At 38.0% G+C, this 20,323-nt stretch overlaps 1 long non-coding RNA gene across 1 annotated transcript; it reads left to right on the top strand.

The window, feature by feature from the left end:
• Positions 1–7,331: 7,331 nt before the first annotated feature.
• Positions 7,332–11,913, top strand: LOC142180246 (uncharacterized). The gene is made up of 3 exons (XR_012708408.1): positions 7,332–7,540; positions 7,959–8,027; positions 11,711–11,913. It is a non-coding gene; the product is annotated as an uncharacterized LOC142180246 (long non-coding RNA).
• Positions 11,914–20,323: the final 8,410 nt, after the last annotated feature.

Raw genomic sequence — 20,323 nt, 5'->3', positions numbered from 1 at the left:
CGACCCCTAGCTGCCTGACCCCCACCCCGATATGGCAGGGCGGGTGGTGTAATTGCCGGTGTTGGTGCCGTCGGTCGAGAACTCTGCTGTGAAGCCCCACTCAACAGCCTAGGACACTCTCTCTTGAAATAACCAAATTCTCCACACTCGAAATAACCCCTCCTCTGATGGAACTGCTGCTCTTGATAACCCGAGGAATGACCTGCAGAAGCATGTGCGGACGAGGCATGATGAGAACTCTATGCTGGTAGTGGACTAAATGAAGACTGGACTGAGTGAGCACTGTAAGAACCATGGCTAGCTGATGCACCACGATGAGTTGGACGACCCGTCTTAGCGTGTCTGTAAGAATGACCCCTACCTCGGTGAAACTGACCCCCTGAAGGAACACTGCTACAATCACCCGGACCACGAGGTCTCTTAGCCTCTCTCTCTCTCCACGTTCCTGGCTACGAACCATCTCTATCTGCTGAGCAAGGTCCACTACCTCATCAAAAGTAGCACCAGATACTCTCTCCCTAGTCATAAGTAACCGCAACTGATATGTGAGGCCATCAATAAATCTCCTAATCCTCTCCCTATCAGTGGGAACCAACCAGACTGTGTGACGAGCCAACTCAAAAAATCTCATCTCGTACTGCGTTACAGACATATCATCCTGGTGAAGATGCTCAAACTGTCTGCGCAGCTCTTCTCTGCGGGACTGAGGGACGAACTTCTCCAAAAAGACCACGGAGAACTGATGCCAAGTAAGGGGTGCTGCGCCAATAGGCCTACGCCTCTCGTAAGTCTCCCACCATCTGAGTAGTGAATGAGACCCCACTCGTCTCCAGAATACCTGCTGTCCGAAGCATCCGTTGGCACCTATCCAAAAAATCCTGAGCATTCTCTGACTCGGTACCGCTAAATGGTGGAGGCCGAAGCCTCTTAAATCTTTCAAGTCTCCTCTACTCATCGTCTGCCATAACAGGAACTACCGGGGCCTGAGTAGCTGCAACCGGCTGGGCTGGTAGCGCTCCCGGTATCTGAAGTCCCTGTACTACCTGGTTTGGAGTACGGGCAACAGGGGTATGAGTACCCCCCCCCCCCAGCCTGAGAAGTGGCCGGTGAGCCGAAACCACCTAAGCAAGACCAGTGCAGGCTGTCAATATCTGGGCCAAAGTCTCCTGAATGCCTGCAATCTCAATGGGCACAGCTAGTGCCTGAGCTGATCTTGTTGGCTCAACTATATCTGGAATCTTCTCCTGAGCTGGAACAATTGGTGGTACTACAGGTGCTATTCCAACTATGGTACGAGCTACACCTCGACCTCTACCTCGGCCCCGGCCTCTCGCGGCCCTAACTGGTGGCACTAGTGGCTGACTGTCCGATCTGGTAGTACGTGTCCTCACCATCCCTAAGAGAATAGAGTACCAAAAATTTAGTTTCCAGAATCAACAAATTCGCACGACAGAATACAAGAAAGTGAAAATTTCCTAAAGGCTCTGCAGCCTCTCGAAGATAAGTACAGACGTCTCTGTACCGATCCGCAAGACTCTACTAAACTTGCTCATGACTCGTGAGACCTATGTAACCTAAGCTCTGATACCAACTTGTCACGGCCCAAAATCCCAACCTGTCATGATAGCGCCTATCTTGATACTAGGCAAGCCGATAATCTCAATAAACCAAAACTTCTCTTTAAGGTTGAAAATATAATATTTAAATACAATATAAACACTCCCCAAAACCTTGTGTCACTGAGTACATGAGCATCTAATATGAATACAAGTCTGGAAAATATAGTCTATAATAGTCTGAGACCAAATACAGTAAACAAAGAGATAGAGAAGGAGAGAGAAGGTCTGCGGAACACGACAGCTACCTCAAAATCTCCTAAAAATCAACCGCGCAAAAGGATTAACACCCTTTATGACTGGGAACACCTGGATCTGCACACGAAGTGCATAGTGTAGTATGAGTACAACCAACTTAGCAAGTAACAATAATAAATAAGGAACTGAAGATAGTAACGAGCTACATAGTTATGGTTCATTTCCAGTAATTCCAGCAAAGAATAGACATGCTATCAAATCTGGCAGTTTAATGTCAAATCAATTTTTATACAGTTCCTGTTCATGTAATTCGTATATCAACAATCTTTCAGAGATTTCACAACAATGACAGATAGAAACTAAGTGCAACAACAAATGGAAATCAAGTACAACCTCTTAGGACAACAATCACTCACTCGGCTCCCAGCCCTCATCACTCACTCTCAATGGGTACCCGCGCTCACTGGGGGTGTACAGACTCTAGAGGGGCTCCTACAGCCCAAGCGTTATAATCTGCATAGAAAACTCACGTGCCATAATACAAATATCTGGATCCGTACGGCCAACTCATATGCTGCACTGCCAACTATAGTATAAATATCTGGATCCGCACGACCAACTCATGTGCTGCACGGCCAACTCACGTGCTATAGTATAATATAAGGATCTGCACGGCCAACTCACGTACTGCACGGACAACTCATGTGCTGTGATATCAATATCTCACAATCAGGCCCTCGGCCTCTCTCAGTCATAAATCTCTCCAGTCTCTCGGGCTCTCATTAATCGTGAAATCAGCCCAAACAACAATGATATGATGTATCAATAATAATAACAGAGACTAAGATAAAATGTGCAAGTAAAAACTGAGACTGAGTACATATAGCATTTAGCACGCAATTCAACAAGTACACGACCTCCATGGGTCCCAACAGTACTATCACATAGCCTAAGCATGATTTCTAACATGATTTACAGTCAAATTTTATCAACACATAGAGAGCATATAACTAACAATAAATTATTCAACTTTACAGTTTCCCGGGACGGACCAAGTCACAATCCCCTCGGTGCACGCCCACACGCCCGTCACCTATCATGTGCGTCACCTCCAAAATAATCACATGATACCAAAATTCGGGGTTTAATACCCTCAGGACCAGATTTAAAACTGTTACTTACCTCAAAACGTAAAAATCTTTACTCTGCTATGCCTTTGCCTCGTAAATCGGCCTCTGAATGCCTTGAATCTAGTCACAAATAATTTTTTTCTGTCAATAAAATTTATTGGAATTAATTCCATAAGAAAATACTAATTTTTCATAAAAATCCAAAATTTAGCTCAAAAATCGCCCGTCGGGCCCACGTTCCGGAACCCAACAAAAGTTACAAAATCTGAAAGCCCATTCAACCATGAGTCTACCCATACCAATTTTACCAAAATCCGACCTCAACTCGACCCTTAAATCTACAAATCTTATTTCCAAATTTCTAAGTTCCAATCTCCGATTTACACCTCAAAATCATGTAATCTAGTCGGATTATTCGATGATAATTCAATATTATGGAGTAAAAATGATCACAAGGGACTTACCTCAAGTTTTTCTTGAAAATATATCAAAAATCACCTCTTCTCAAGCTCCAATTTGTCAAAAATGGCTAATGGGACGAAGTCCCTACTTTTATAATTCTGCCCAGACAACCTCGGTTCTGCCTCGATCTTGGCCTTCGATCGAGGCCCTCGATCCTAAGCCTCGATCCTGGCCCTCGATCCTGGTCCTCAATCCTAGGCCTCGATCCTGATCCTCGATCATGGCCCTCGACCCTGGCCTTCGATCATGTCTTCGACCCTGCCTTCGACCGTGATCCTCGACCCTGGGCTCGATCATGGCTTCGATCGTGGCCCTCGACCCTGGGTTCGATCATGGCTTCGATCGTGGCCCTCGATTTCTGGGCTCGAATCTAGCAGAAGAAATTTCCAACATAAGGAAATTACAGTAGCTGTTGTAGTTCAATTTTTGATCTATTAACCATCCGAAACTCACCCGAAGCTCTTGGGACCTCAACCAAATATGCCAACAAGTCTTAAAATATCATACGAACTTAGTCGAATCCTCAAATTACCTCAAACATCGCTAAAATCATGAATTACGCCCCAATTCAAGTCTATTGAACTTTGAAATTTCTAATTTCTACAAATAACACCGAAACCTATCAAATCACGTCCGATTGACCTCAAATTTTGCACACAAGTCATAAATAACATAACATACCTATTAAAATTTCCAGAATAGGATTTTGACCCCGATATCAAAAAGTCAACCCCTCGGTCAAACTTTTCAAAAATTTAACTTTCGACATTTCAAGTCTAATTCCTCTATGGACCTCCAAAAAAGATTCTGGACACAATGTCCTAAATCACCATACAGAGCTACTGGAATTATCAAAATTTGAATCCGAGGTCGTTTACACATAGGTCCATATCTGGTCCACTTTTCTAACTTAATTTTTTTTTTTAATTATGAGACTAAGTGACTCATTTCATTCTGAATTCCTTCCGGACCTGAACTAACTAACCCGATAAGTCATAAATCAATTGCAAGACATAAATTGAGCAGTAAATGGGGGAACGGGGTTATAATATTCAAAACGACCGGTCGGGTCGTTACATTGTTACTTGACATTTAGCATACTAAATATTAAATTGCATATTTCCTCCTTAATTTTCACAATTAATTTCTACTTGTCATCACTTGTTTCTAAATAAATCATAATTATTATATGCCTATTGTCTTATAATTTTATATTAATTGTTGCATTTATTGGAATAATTTCTTTTATAAGAATTAGTAAATTATATTATTGAGGAGCGGGTTGCACACCGCAACAGAAATAAAAGTGAATATATTAGAGAAGCGGGTTGCACGCCGCAACAGAATTGATTGAAAGTGAATATATTGGAAGAGCGGGTTGCACGCCGCGACAGAATTGAATGAAAAGATGTATTGAGGATCGGGTTGCACGCCGCAACGGAATTAAATAAAAATGAATATATTATTGGATCGGATTGCACGCAGCAAAGGAATTGAATATAAATATATTGTTGGATCGGGTTGCACGCCGCAACGAAAAGTGATTTAAGTAATAATTGGTTATGATTGCCGAGTTGGCTTGATTGTTGATATGATTTACCGGTTTAATTTCTATTCATGTTCTCCTATATTGTTGTTGTTATTATTATTGCGTACAAGTTAATGTAAGTGACCTACCTTAGCCTCATCACTACTTCGTCGAGGTTAGGCTCAGAACTTACTGTGTACATGGGGTCGGTTGTACTCATACTACACTCTGCACTTCTTGTACAGATACTGGAGTTGGTCCTAGTGGTGTATAATAGATTTGCTCGAATTCAGCTATCCGCAGGAGACTTAAAGTATAGCTGCACGACGTTCACAGCTCTGAAGTCCCCATCTACTTTATTTTAGATGTGTATTTCTGTCAGATTTTATTCCCGTTATTAGTTTCTTTATTATTAATTAAATTAAACAGTTAAAAAATGGTTAAAAGTATTCTAACATAAATGTTAGGCACTATCACGGTCCCGAAGATGGGAATTTCGGGTCGTGACACGATCTCAGGTCAAAGGAAACTTTCACATCACATTCTTCAAGAGAATATCCTATTGATAGTTTATGGTAATTTTAACCATTAGGAATTATCCAATGAGTCAATTTAATGATCATATCTCCATATGCATCATCTATCTATGTGATTTAGTTAATGAGATCAACTAATATTTATCTCATAAAGAATATCACATAAATATTGATCCTAATTAATAATCCTACGATCAAGAACAAATTTAGATTAAATTAAAAGAAATTTTACTCTCATTATTGTGATCTCCATCATGACAAGTCTCAAAATTTAATCAAGAACCTCATCAAATTAATCAAAAAATTAATAATAATGAAAAAAGAATATCAAATGCCATATATATTTTATATGAAATAACGTTCACAAAAATATGTTCAAATCATCAAATATGAGATTGGATCTAGGGCATATCTACTATATCCCTAACAGTCCTACTATGCTGACATGGCGACGTTCTTCATTGTTAGTGGCGACCACAGAACAATTTATCCTTTCAGCTTCCCAGATGAATTTTTGACATTATTTGGACATTCGTATTGGGGCAGGATGGATGAAATGGAGACTCGCTTCTGGTATTTTGTGTGACAAGAAGGTACCACCGAAACTTAAGGATAAGTTTTACAGAGTGATAGTCAGACCAACGATGTTGTATGGGGCTGAGTGTTGGCTAGTGAAGATCGCTCATGTACAGAAGATGGAGGTAGCAGAGATGAGAATATTGAGATGGATGTGCGGGCACACCAGGTTAGATAGGATCAAAAATTAGGTTATTCGCGATAAGGTGGGTGTGGCCCCTATTGAGGACAAGATGCGAGAAGCGCGGCTTAGGTGGTTTGGTCATGTGAGGAGGAGAAGCACAGACGCCCCGGTGAGGAGGTGTGAGAGGTTGGCATTGGAGGGCCTACGGAGAGGTAGAGATAGGCCAAAGAAGAGGTGGGGAGAGGTGATTAGGAAAGATATGGCGCAGCTTCAGCTGACCGAGGACATGACCCTTGATAGGAAGGTATGGAGGTCGATGATTAGGGTGGTAGAGTAGGTAGTCTAGAGTATTCATAACAGTAGTATTGGCATGCAGTCTCGCTTTTTGTTGGTAGTAGGTTTTTATGACTAACCGTTGTGTGCTTTCATTGTTGATCACCTTACTATCTTATTGTTTTTATTCTGCTTTTATATGGCTTTATGGTACTGTCCCTTCGTGTCTATATTTTTATTAATGTGGTGCTTATACTTTCCTGAGCCGAGAGTCTATTGGAAACAACCTCTCTATCCTCACAAGGTAGGGGCAAGGTCTGCGTACACACTACCCTTCCCAGACCCCACAGTGTGGGATAATACTGGGTATGTTGTTGTTGTATTAATTGGACATTCGAGAAAATAGAAAATTTTTAACCAACTATAATCCTGAGTCCGTTGGACAAGACTCATTGTCGAGCTCTTCAAGTCAGTAACCACTTTTTAAAAAAACATCATATCATATTATACTAAAAGTAGAAAGATCCTACCTTCAAAGTTGTATTATTTGGACATTCGACACTACAACAAAATTGGCCTACGGCAATACCTTTTATAGACGACGCTTGAAAAATGTTGCCAAAAATAGCTATATGCACACTTTTATAAGGGTGGCCTTTATTAAGAGCTTTTTGCAACGCATTTTAGGTAACACTCGTAAAATCGTGCTCTTTATGTACAAAGACTACACACTGTATGCATTGCCTATATGTAAAATCTTTTGAGAACGCTATCCACATATGAAGCTACACTTTACTAGCATTACTTTTGGTATATTTAAAAGCAACACCGTCCAAGCGTGGTCTAAAATATTTACGAAATTCATACAAAACTTTCCCACTTAAACTATTCCCTCTAAAATTTCTAACTTAAACTATTCCCTCTAAAATTTTCCATAGCTTCCCCCTCACTCTAGGTCTAGGGCTTGAAACCCACGAAGAAAACTTTTTCTTCACTCGATTTTTCAAAAGATGGGATTGTCGATGGCACCCAGTCGGCGACGATCTTCAGAAGAAGATCTGTGTATGGATATATTTGTTGTGGGTTTCACATAAGAGGTTTGAAATCGTTCTATATACTGCTTTATTGTCTAACATATTCACCTACATTTTAATATATTTATATTTTTGACAATGCATTTGTTTATATTTCTTTAATTTTCTTTTGCTTGATCTAGATAATGAAGGAAGAGTTGGTGATTGCCGAGGATATTTGAAATGTCCACTTAAATGATAAAATGTTGTGAAACTCACGAATTTAGCTAAACCACATTTCTTTAGTGGAACTCAACTTGATTGACTTGAGTAGAACTAAAAGCTTCTGTTTTTCATTGAAGAACTCGAATATTTCAAGACTACACAAGTCCGTTTAGAATTTATGTTAGAGATGAGTTTACAAATCTAATGGAGAAACAATTCTGGTGGCATGAACCTGAAGCTTTAAACCAGTTTTGATTGTTTTATTTTTTTATAACAGGTATACATCATTGGCCGTGGTCTGACCAAGGAGTACAGAGATCTTCAGACACATAAACATACCATCCAGGTATAAAAATTAAACATACTTTTTGGGTTGATTTGATAACTGATCAATTAACTACTTTGTGTTTTTACAATTCTCAAAAAAAGAAAGAGAAACTACATTATGTTAGTATTATAGATGATTAATCTCTTTGTCTTGTTGTTCTCATATAAGTTATCTTAGTTCCTTTGTTTGCACTATTTCCTTTGTCTTTAGTATAGTCTTGCTTTGCTTTGTTGAGTCACGCTCTGGCTAGTTCAGTATCTCGTAATAATTTTTATTATTTTGTCCCTATTTAATAGCATTGTAAGAGAAGGTAAAACATACATTTAACTTTGTGGTCTAAGAGTTGTGTGTTTCTTCCACTCCACTATGTCATTAATTGTTATCTTAATTTGTCAGGGACATGATGAAAAATAGTTTTGTCACTCTTTGGGTTCTTTTTCCATTTATCATTTTCTGTTTATTTCAATCATGTTAAGGTCTTTATAACTCTTTATTTATCATGTTCTGTTTATCTTTGTGGTCTAAGAGTAGTGTATTTCAATATGCTTGATGCTTTTTGAGGAAGTTTTCTCAATTAAATATCCCTTTGACTGTTAAGGTCATGGCAATAGACTCTGTCTGCTGATAATAAATGTGCAGAACTACTTAAAACACAGAACGGTTGATGCCATTGACACTCGATCCTGGGAGCTTCAATGTAACGACCCGACTTGTCGATTTAAGAATTTACGTCCCGTTCAGTGACTTAAGGTCTCGAGAAGTTTCGTAATATGTATTATGACCCGCGGGTGTGGTCGAGTTTGATTTTCGGAAGATTTAGAATTAAACTGAAAGAACAATTCCTATTTAGAAGCTTAAATAGAAAGAGTTGACCGGAGAGTTCACTTTTGAACAAACGACCCTGGAATAGAATTTTTATGATGTCAATAGTATCGTATAGTGATTTCGGACTTAGGCGTATGTTCGGATTTGGATTTGGAAGTCCGTAGGACAATTCGACGCATTTTGGCGAAAGTTGGAAAATGGAAGATTTTTGGAAAGTCCGACTGAAGGTTAAATTTTTGATAACGAGGTCAGATTTCAATTTTGGAAATTTGAATATCTCTATTTTGTCATTTATGACTTGTGTGCAAAACTTGAAGTCATTCCGGGTTGATTTGATACGTTTCGGTGCAAAATATAGAAGTTGGAAGATTTGAAAACTCATAATTCGATTCGATGCGCGATTCGTAATTTCGGCGATGGTTGACATGGTTTGAAGCCTCGACTAAGCTTGTATTGTATTTTTGGACGTGTCGGTATATTTGGTTGAGGTTTCGAGGTCCTCGGGTGGATTTCAGAAGGTTAACGGATCAATTCGGACTTGAAGAAAAGCTCCTGAAATTTCTGGGCAGCTTGCTGTTTTTTTTACATAAGCATGAATAGTGATTGCAGAAGCGTGAACGGTGCCCGCAGAAGCGTGAATAGTGCCCGCAGGTGCGAAACTGGGCAGCAACATAAGGACCAAAAATCAGTCACTTTGTCATTTTCGATTGAGATTTTGGAGCTCGATTTTTGGGCAATTTTGGAGGAGTTCTTCACGACTTTGACTTGGATAAGTGTCCTATATCCTAAAGTGTTTATATTTCATGAATTCATGATTGTAACGGATTTTAATGGAAGAAATCAACATTTTGGCAAAATCGTCCAAAAACAAAAATTTAAGATTTGGAGGTCGAGTTGTTATCGGAATTGTATAAAATTGGTATGGTTGAACTCGTATCGGAATGGGTGTTCGTATTTCATGAAAATTATGTCGGGTTCCGAGGGGGGCCCGCGTTGATTTTGGGAATAAATTTTTAAGTCGACGTATTATTATCCGGAATAGTTTTCGATGAATTTTAATGAAGTTATACAATTAATTTGGATAGATTTGAGCGGTACGGAGGTCAATTCAAATAAGAAGGCGATTTTGGAATATCGGCATAACTTCAAACAGGTAAGTATCTTGCCTAACCTCGAGTGGGGGAATTACCCCTTAGGCATCGAGTCTTATGTGCCATTTGTAAAATGTGAAAAGCCGTGTACGCGACGTGACGAGTACGTATTCGGGCTTATATGTGCAAAATATAGTGGGTTAAAGTCTTAAATATATTGTGTAGTAAATTGGATAATTATTGACATTTATTAAATCATCTATTTGCCATGCCTCAATTCATGTTTGTTGAATTTGTTTTTAAATGATAGTTTAATGTGATTTTTACTTGTATATTAATGTGAATTCCGTGAGTTTGAAGATTTGATATTTCTTGGAATTTAATTTCATTATGGATTTTTTCTCTGCAAATAATTAATCAAATAAACTTAAGAAAGGTATTAGTATATTTACCAAAAAATTGTATAAAAAAAAAGGGTGGTGTCCTGTGTTGAGTTATTTTTTCATCTCTATTGTTGATTCGAGATTTTATACGTATTGTGTGGAGCCTTGGGCTATTTGTTGTGAAATTAATTGATTATCTTATATCTTTGGCATTTAGTTGTTGTCGTTGGGCAATTTGTGATGTTAATTGGTTTTTTTTGTTATGTTGCCGTGATAATATTCCATGTAAATTGTTGTTTTATTTGAGTTATTATTTTGAGGATATAAGGGTGGCATTCCACTGTTGATATTATGTGGTTATAAGGGTGACATTTTACCGTTGTTATGTGTGTTGGGATATTGTCTGGGCGGAGTGATAAGGGTGGCTATAGGAGCGATAAAGGTGGCTATTGATATTGTCAGGGCAGAGGGATAAGGGAGGCTATTATAGGAGTGATAAGGGTGGTTATTGTCAGGGATGATATGTGATGATTGGAATTGTTGCGTTGGTGATTTTATGTGATGTTGTGATTTTTCTTGTGTTTATTTTAATATCTTGTGCAATTGGTCTAGTTGTTGGTAAATTGCTAATAGTCTGATTTATGTTAAAATTGGGGGTCTGTGGCTATTGTCAGGCAGATTATGAGATGAAATGTGGGCACGAGGTGCCGTGAGTAAATAATGATAATATTACGTGAATTGTCCGTGCAGTTGTAATATGAAATGAGGGCACGAGTTGTCGTGGCTAAATGATGATGATATTGGCACGTGAGTTGTCCGTGCGGTTGTGATAGAGAAATTTGGCACGAGTTATCGTGGAAATATGAAAGTGGGCTGAGACCCGTATTTTATGATTTTGAAATGAGGTGTCACATGGTGACTTCGAATTAAAGAATTATATTCAAAATATTTATTTGGAAGGATTATTATTCAAAAGGATCTATTTGAAAGACTCAAATTCGAAAGATATTTATTTGAAGAATTATATTTGAAAGAGATTTATTTGAAATAATTATATTTGAAAGATATTTCTTTGAAAGGAGTATATTCGAAATATATTTATTGGATAGTATTATATCCTAAAGATTACTATTTGAGAAGTATATAGGCGAAAGATTTATATTTGAAAGACTTGAATTAATTGGGTATACTTGTATTTATTATTTGTTGAGCAATATTAACGGTGTTCTTGTTGCCCTGTTGTTGTTATTTGTTTTCTATTATTTTATATACTATATTGCACAGATTAATAGACTAGTGAGTGTCTTGACTGTACCTCGTCACTACTCCACTGAGATTAGTCTTGATACTTATTGGGTACCGACTGTGGTGTACTCATACTACACTTTTGCTCATTTTTTAGCAAAGCCAGGTATTGGAGATATCGGACTTGGACAGAGTTAAAGCGGGATCGTAAGGATTCAAGGTAGAGCTTCTTGGTCGTCGCAGTCCTTTGGAGTCTTTCCATTTTATTGTACTGTTAATTTTTAATCAAATAGTATTGAGTATTCGATCCTTGATATCATTCTATGTATTCAGTTAGTGTTCGTGACTCTGTATTACCAGTCTTGGGAAGGTTGTTATATTTGTAATTATTTCCTCTGTTAGTTTTGATTTAAAAAAATGGCTTGAAATGTAATTGAAATCGGCTTACCTAGTCTTAGAGACTAGGTGCCATCATGACGCCTGAGATGGAATTTTGGGTCGTGACAAGTTGGTATCAGAGCTCTAGGTTCATAAGTTCTACGAGTTATGAACGAGTCTAGTAGAATTTTGCGGATCGGTACGGAGACGTCTGTACTTATCTCCGAGAGGCTACATAATTGTTAGGAAATTTTCACTTCTTTCATTCTTATCGTGCGGATTTGTTGATTGTGGAATTTGAGCCTTTGTATTTCTATTCTCTCACAAATGGTGAGGACACGTGTTACCGCGTTAGCTGAGCAGGCATCCGCACATACTGTTAGGGCTGCAAGAGGTCGGGGTCGAGGTAGAGCTCGAGGAAGGGCACGTGCCGCGACTGGAGCACCTGTCAGAGTAGCAGTTGAGGAGCCGCCAGTTGCTCCAATTGGGGGACAGGAACCAGAGACACCTGTTGTTACCCCTGGACTTCAGAAGACTTTAGTACAGTTCCTAAACATGTTGGGTACATTGACTCAGTCGGGTTTGATCTCCGTTTCACCAAATATTTCACAGGTTGGGGGAGGAGTTCAGACTCCTATCGCCCGTATTCTAGAGCAGCGAGTTTACATTGGTCAGGTTCCGGGTGTAGTACCGGTACAATCTGTTATTCCGGTTCAGCCTCAGGTCAGGTCAGGGGCATCAAAAGTAGAACAAAAGAGACTTGAGAGGTTTAAGAGGTATAGTCCACCTACTTTCAGTGGCACAGCTATAGAGGATGCCCAAGGATTTCTAGAAAATTGTCACTGTATTCTCCGCACCATGGGTATTGTGGAAGTGAGCGGAGTTTCCTTTACTACATTTCAGTTGTCAGGCGCAACGTATCAGTGGTGGCAAGTTTATGAAGAAGATAGACCAGCCGATACAACACCACCAACTTGGGCTCAATTTTCAGAAATATTTTTGAAAGAGTTTGTTCCCCAGACTCTCCGAGATGCATGGCGCACAGAGTTTGAACAGTTGCATCAGGGCACTATGACAGTGTCAGAATATGCTATCAGGTTCAGTGAGTTAGCCCGTCATGCACCTATCTTGGTTCCTACAGTCATAGAATGGGTTCGCAGATTCATTGAGGGGCTCGATTATGATCTTAAAATATGCATGGCTCGAGAGTTGCAAACTGATATTCTATTTCAGCAAGTAGTGGAGATTGCGAGGAGGATTTGGGGTGTTCTAGGTGAGGAAATGGAGTATAAAGAGGCCAAAAGGTCTCGAAGCTATGGAGGGTTTAGTTAATTTTACTCATCGGCTATGACCCATTATGGCGGAAGCTCGAGCAGTCGGCCAGCTCATTCCGCACATAAGATTACTCAGGGTGCTCCAGTAAGTTCTTATAGTACACCACCGATACGAGATTCTTACAGTGGTTATTCCAGTTATCTGGCACAGACTCAGTACGAGCAGCAGCAACCTCAGAGGGGTTGTTATGAGTATGGTGATACTAGGTACATTATGAGAGATTGTCCCAGACTTGGGAGAGATGGATTTCATCAGAACACCCAGGCTATGGGCCCCAATGCAATTACTACCCCACGTGCACAACCAGTTAGGGGTGGAGGACAGGCGGGTAGAGGGCGCCCTAGAGGGGGAGGCCCAGCCCGTTGATATATTTGTTATGGTGTGGCGGGGGCCACTACACCAGATGGTGTCATTACAGGTATGATCCTGATTTGTTATAAAAGGATATTTTCCCTTAATTTGATTCGGTTCTGAATATTGAGGTGAGTCCTCCTATTATGCTCCGCTTATGGGTGAGCTTCATAACTTTGTGACCCACTTATATGTTATCCATGTTGGGAAATTTCATTATGATAGCCTGAGTCTATCATTTTTATTTTTGTACACCATTGAGGGCTATAAGTCCAAAAGTAATTTTTATTATTCACTACAGTGGGGTTTGATGTGATTTCGGAATAATTGATTTTAATTTCATGAATTTTATGTCCTACCGGGATGAGGGTTCATTATGTGTTGAGAAAATTATTTACGACATTTATTGAAAATAAGAAAGAAAGGAAATTGAAAATTTCAGTTGGCACAATGTGCAATACTTGTGATTCGGAGTTGAGGACAAGATTCTCGCATTTTTATATATGATGTGAAATATTTAAACCTGGCTACAAGCCACAGTGGAAGTTATATAAGGACGAGGTCCTTGTGGTGAAAATTTTTATGAGTTTAAAATTCTCCCTTTGTGAAATTTAATTTTTACTATAGTATAAATAGGGAGTCATGCATGTTAGACTTATTTGATAATTCTTGTATATTTTCTGTGCATATTTAGCCATAATTGTGCTGTAAATATTGAGTTTTAGCCTATAAGGTGGGTGCCCAGGTGGCGTTAAATATGACTCATTAATTCGGGTAAATAATTATGAGGTATTCATGCCCCGCGTGTTGCTGTCAGTGTTACGAAAAGTTGAAATGAGATTTTGGTGAATACGAATTAATTGAAGATGTTGGAAATTAATTATAATCAGTTATCACGACCAGAGAGGTGGTTATGGACATACGTATGTCGTGTTCGTAGACACGAATTGCTACAGCCGGTTGAGACTAATACCGTGTGTTGATGTTAGGAATTCAAAATTTATTGGGAGCGTTAAGGAAGTGGTTTAAAGGCTTATAAGTGTGAATAAAAGAAATAATCTCCATTGAGATGATGTTGTCGGACACCTGTTAAATTTTCGGTGACGTAGAATCACCCGTGAGTATGTGTGAAATAATGCACTCAGTAATTTAATGTCATCAGAAAGATTCTTGGCACGTTCGAGGACGAACGTATATTTAAGAGGGGGAGAATGTAACGACCCGACTTGTCGATTTAAGAATTTGTGCCCCGTTCAGTGACATAAGGTCTCGAGCAATTTCGTAATATGTATTATGACCCGTGGGTGTGGTCGAGTTTGATTTTCGAAAGATTTAGAATTAAATTGAAAGAACAATTCCTATTTAAAAGCTTAAATGGAAAGAGTTAACCAGAGAGTTGACTTTTGAACAAACGACTCTGGAATGGAATTTTTATGATGTCAATAGTTTCGTATGGTGATTTTGGACTTAGGCGTATGTTCAGATTTGGATTTGGAAGTCCGTAGGACAATTCGACGCATTTTGGCGAAAGTTGGAAAATGAAAGATTTTTGGAAAGTCCGACTGAAGGTTAAATTTTTTATAACGAGGTCGGATTTTGATTCCAGAAATTTGAATAGCCCAATTTCGTCATTTATGACTTGTGTGCAAAATTTGAAGTCATTCCGGATTGATTTGATACGTTTCGGCGCAAAATATAGAAGTTGGAAGATTTGAAAACTCATAATTCAATTCGATGCGCGATTCATAATTTCGGCGTTGTTTGACATGGTTTGAAGCCTTGACTAAGTTCGTATTGTATTTTGGGACGTGTTGGTATATTTGGTTGAGGTTCCAAGGGTCTCGGGTGGATTTCAGAAGGTTAACGGATCAATTCGGACTTGAAGAAAAGCTACTGAAATTTCTGGGCAGCTTGCTATTTTTTTTACAGAAGCATGAATAGTGATCGCAGAAGCGTGAACGGTGCCCGCAGAAGCGTGAACAGTGCCCGCAAGTGCGAAACTGGGCAGCAACTAAAGGACCAAAAATCAGTCATTTTGTCATTTTCGATTGAGATTTTGGAGCTCGGTTTTGGGGCGATTTTGGAGGAGTTCTTCACGACTTTGACTTGGGTAAGTGTCCTATATCCTAAAGTATTTATATTTCATGAATCTATGATTATATTCATCGTTTAATTCGGATTTTAATGGAAGAAATCAAGATTTTGGCAAAATCTTCCAAAAACAAAAATTTAAGATTTGGAGATCGAGTTGTTATCGGAATTGGATAAAATTGGTATGGTTGAACTCGTATCGGAATGGGTATTCGGATTTCATGAAAATTATATCGGGTTCCGAGGGGGGCCACGCGTTGACTTTTGTTGACTTTTTGGAATAAATTTTTAAGTCGACGTATTATTATCCGAAATTATTTCCGATAAATTTTAATAAAGTTATACAATTAATTTTGATAGATTTGAGCGGTCCGGAGGTCAATTCAAGCAAGAAGGTGATTTTAGAATATCGACATAACTTCAAAAAGGTAAGTATCTTGCCTAACCTCGAGTGGGAAAATTACCCCTCAGGCATCGAGTTTTATGTGTCATTTGTGAAATTTGAAAAACTGTGTACGCGAGGTGATGAGTACGTACTCGGAATTATATGTGCAAAATATAGTGGGTCAAAGTCTTAGACATATTGTGTAGTAAATTGGATAATTATTGATATTTATTAAATCATCTATTTGCCATGCCTCAATTCGTGTTTGTTGAATTTGTTTTTAAATGACAGTTTGATGTGATTTTTACTTGTATATTAATGTGAATTCCGTGAGTTTGATGATTTGATATTTCTTGAAATTTAATTTCATTATGGATTTTTCATCTGCAAATAATTAATTAAATAAGCTTAAGAAAGGTATTAGTATATTTACCAAAAAATTGTATTAAAAAAAGGGTGTTGTCCTATGTTGAGTTATTTTTCCATCTCTGTTGTTCATTCGAGAGTTTATACGTATTGTGTGGAGCCTTGGGCTATTTGTTGTGAAATTAATTGATTCTGTTATATCTTTGGAATTTGGTTGTGGCCGTTGGGTAGTTTGTGATGTTAATTGGTTTTTTTTGTTATGTTGCCGTGATAATATTCCATGTAAATTATTGTTTTATTTGAGTTATTATTTTGAGGATATAAGTGTGGCATTCCACTATTGATATTATGTGGGTATAAGGGTGGCATTTCACCGTTGTTATGTGTGTTGGGATATTGTCTGGACGGAGTGATAAGGGTGATTATAGGAGAGATAAGGGTGGCTATAGGAGCGATAATGGTGGCTATTGATATTGTCAGGGCGGAGGGATAAAGGAGGCTATTATAGGAGTGATAAGGGTGGCTATAGGAGAGATAAAGGTGGCTATTGTCAGGGATGATATGTGAAGATGTGGATTTGTTGCGTTGGTGATTTTTATGTGATGTTGTGATTTTCCTTGTGTTTATTTTTATATCTCGTGCAATTGGTCTTGTTGTTGGTAAATTGGTAATAGTCTGATTTATGTTGAAATTGGGGGTCTGTGGCCATTGCCAGGCAGATTATGATATGAAATGTGGGCACGAGGTGCCGTGAGTAAATAATGATAATATTGGCATGTGAATTGTCCATGCAGTTGTGATATAAAATTAGGGAACAAGGTGTCGTGGCTAAATAATGATGATATTGGCACATGTGTTGTCCATGCGGTTGTGATAGAGAAATTTGGTACGAGGTGCCGTGGAAATATGAAAGTGGGCTGAGATCCGTATTTTATGATTTTGAAATGAGGTGTCAGATGGTGACTTCGAATTGAAAGAATTATATTCAAAATATTTCTTTGGAAGGATTATTATTCAAAAGGATCTATTTGAAAGAATTAAATTCGAAAGATATTTATTTGAAGAATTATATTTGAAAGAGATTTATTTGAAAAATTATATTTGAAATATATTTATTTGAAGGGAGTATATTCGAAATATATTTATTGGATAGTATTATATTCTAAAGATTATTATTTGAGAAGTATATAGGCGTAAGATTTATATTTGAAAGACTTGAATTAATTGGGTGTACTTATATTTATTATTTGTTGAGCAATATTAATGGTGTTCTTGTTGCCCTGTTGTGCAGATTACTGGTTGATTAGTGTTGCCATTATTGTTATTTGTTTCCTATTATTTTATATACTATATTGCATAGGTTAGTAGACTAGTGAGTGTCTTGACTGTATCTCGTCACTACTCCACTGAGGTTAGTCTTGATACTTACTGGGTACCGACTGTGGTGTACTCATACTACACTTCTGCACATTTTTGTGCAGAGCCAGGTATTGGAGATATCGGACTTGGACAGAGTTAAAGCGGGATCGTAAGGATTCAAGGTAGAGCTGCTTGGTCGTCGCAGTCCCTTGGAGTCTTTTCATTTTATTGTACGGTTAATTTTTAATCAAACAATATTGAGTATTAGATCCTTGAGATCATTCTATGTATTCAGTTAGTGTTCGTGACTCTGTATTACCAGTCTTGGGAAGGTTGTTATATTTGTAATTATTTCCGTTGTTAGTTTTGATTTAAAAAAAGATGGCTTGAAATGTAATTGAAATCGGCTTACCTAGTCTTAGAGATTAGGTGTCATCACGACGCCTGAGGTGAGATTTTGGATCGTGACATTCAATTTAATGATCATATTGTCTCTTTTGTTGACCAAATTTTCGATCTTTTAGTAAACCTCTTCAGTTGAAATGCAGTCATCGTTCAGTATGCTACTTGTTTCATTTAAAAATTTTAGATCTTGTTTCAGAGAAACGTTGACAGCATGCACAAGACATTCACCGTGCTGGTGTAATTTGTGGACTGATCTGGTGCAATATAGCTCCTTATCCTGGTGCATAAAAGGGATTGATCTGGTGCAATTTAGCTTGCTATTTTGGTGCGAAAATAGATCTTCAAACTGTTATATCTTGTCGAGTAAGTGTGGTGCACGTAGAGATGCACAGCTGGTGTAAAGTTCAGTCTACAAACTGGATCATTTGGGCTTCTATGGGTACATTTAATATTTCTCTCTTTTCTCTATTTCTCCATAAATAAAGGAATGCATCCAATAATGTTTCTAACTAAACATTTGACATTATTTCTTTCTTTTATAAGTTTTTTGTTGTGTGAAGAATGGTGACCTCGACATCAAAGGTGCAAAATAGATTTTTCCGACCAATATACAGTCGTTGTTTAGGATCATCTTTTACTGCTTTGGAAACACTTAACCGTATCATTTTCGTACTTTTCCAAGGTGCAATGAATTTCCTCCCTTAGGTATATGCCCCAAAAATTAGTGCTTTCATGTATTTGAATCCCTCCAACTTCATAGTATTCATCTGACATTATATATTTGGAGCTGACATAGAGATATAAATTTTTTACATTATTAGTAGGCTAAAACAAATGATGCATCTTTGTTTGTCTCAATTGTAAGTATGGAAAGTCAAAGCTACTGATGAGAACAAATAAAATACAAATGAGAAACTTAAGGTCCAGAAACATTCAGAAGTTTCTGCTGGTTTGAACAAGGAAAGCTTACATGCGGCTTAATTAATGTTGAGGTCAAGCTTACAAAAACGTATCACTTACAAAATCAGGAGATGATGCGAATGGACATAAACCGGCCATGTATCAGAAAAGTTACATGTAGCTAAGGGGATAACAAATGAGGTTTCTAATAGATGCTAGCTTTAGCTGATTGATGTGTTTAAAATATTATCATGATACATATATTCATTTTTTATAAGTTCATTGTTAGGACGCACCTTTGAACAATTTGTTGTATTTTAGAAATATGGTACACGATATATATATATATATATATATATATGGGAAGTTCATAGCAAGTGTACGCATGAATATTTTTTGGTTATTTGTTATTTGTTATTTGATGCGGTGTTTGTGTGATGACCCAAAATGTCATCTTTAAATTTAATAATTAATTATGTATTCTAAGACCTCAAAAAGTACTATTTATCATTCCTCGACTTGCGTGCGCAGTCCGTAAAATTTTTTGGAAAGTTTTAATGTGAAAAATGGATTAAAATGTGGATTAGAGCTTTAAAACTCAAATGAGTTGACTTTGGTCAACATTTTGAGCAAACAGACTCGGATCAGTGTTTTGATAGTTTCGGTAGGTCCGTATCGTGATTTGGGACTTGGGCGTATGCCCGAAATCAAATTCCAAGGTCCCTAGCTCGAGATATGGAATTTTGATAAAAAATTAAAAGTTTAAGTTCAAAATAGTGACCGGATGTCTAATTATGTGCAAACGACCCCAGAATAGAATTTTAATGATTTCAACAGCTCCGTATGATGATTTTGGACTTAGGAGCGTGTTCAGAATTTTATTTGGAAGTCCGTAGTTAAATTAAGGTTGAAATGGCTAAAAACAAGAATTTAAGTTTGGAAGTTTGACCGAGGAGTTGACTTTTTTATACCGGAGTCGGAATCTAGTTTCAAAAATTTTTATAGCTCCGTTATGTCATTTATGACTTGTGTGTAAAATTTGAGGTCAATCGGACTTGATTTGATAGGTTCCGGCATTGAATGTAGAAGTTGAAAATTCTTAGTTTCATTAAGCTTGAATTGGGGTATGATTCGTGGTTTTAGCGTTGTTTGATGTGATTTAGAGGTTCGACTAGGTTCGTATGATATTTTAGGACTTGT

Source organism: Nicotiana tabacum, chromosome 4 (assembly GCF_000715075.1).
Source record: "Nicotiana tabacum cultivar K326 chromosome 4, ASM71507v2, whole genome shotgun sequence".
Lineage (NCBI taxonomy): Eukaryota > Viridiplantae > Streptophyta > Magnoliopsida > Solanales > Solanaceae > Nicotiana > Nicotiana tabacum.
Note: the sequence above shows the minus strand (reverse complement) of the source record. Positions and strands in the feature narration are given on the sequence as shown.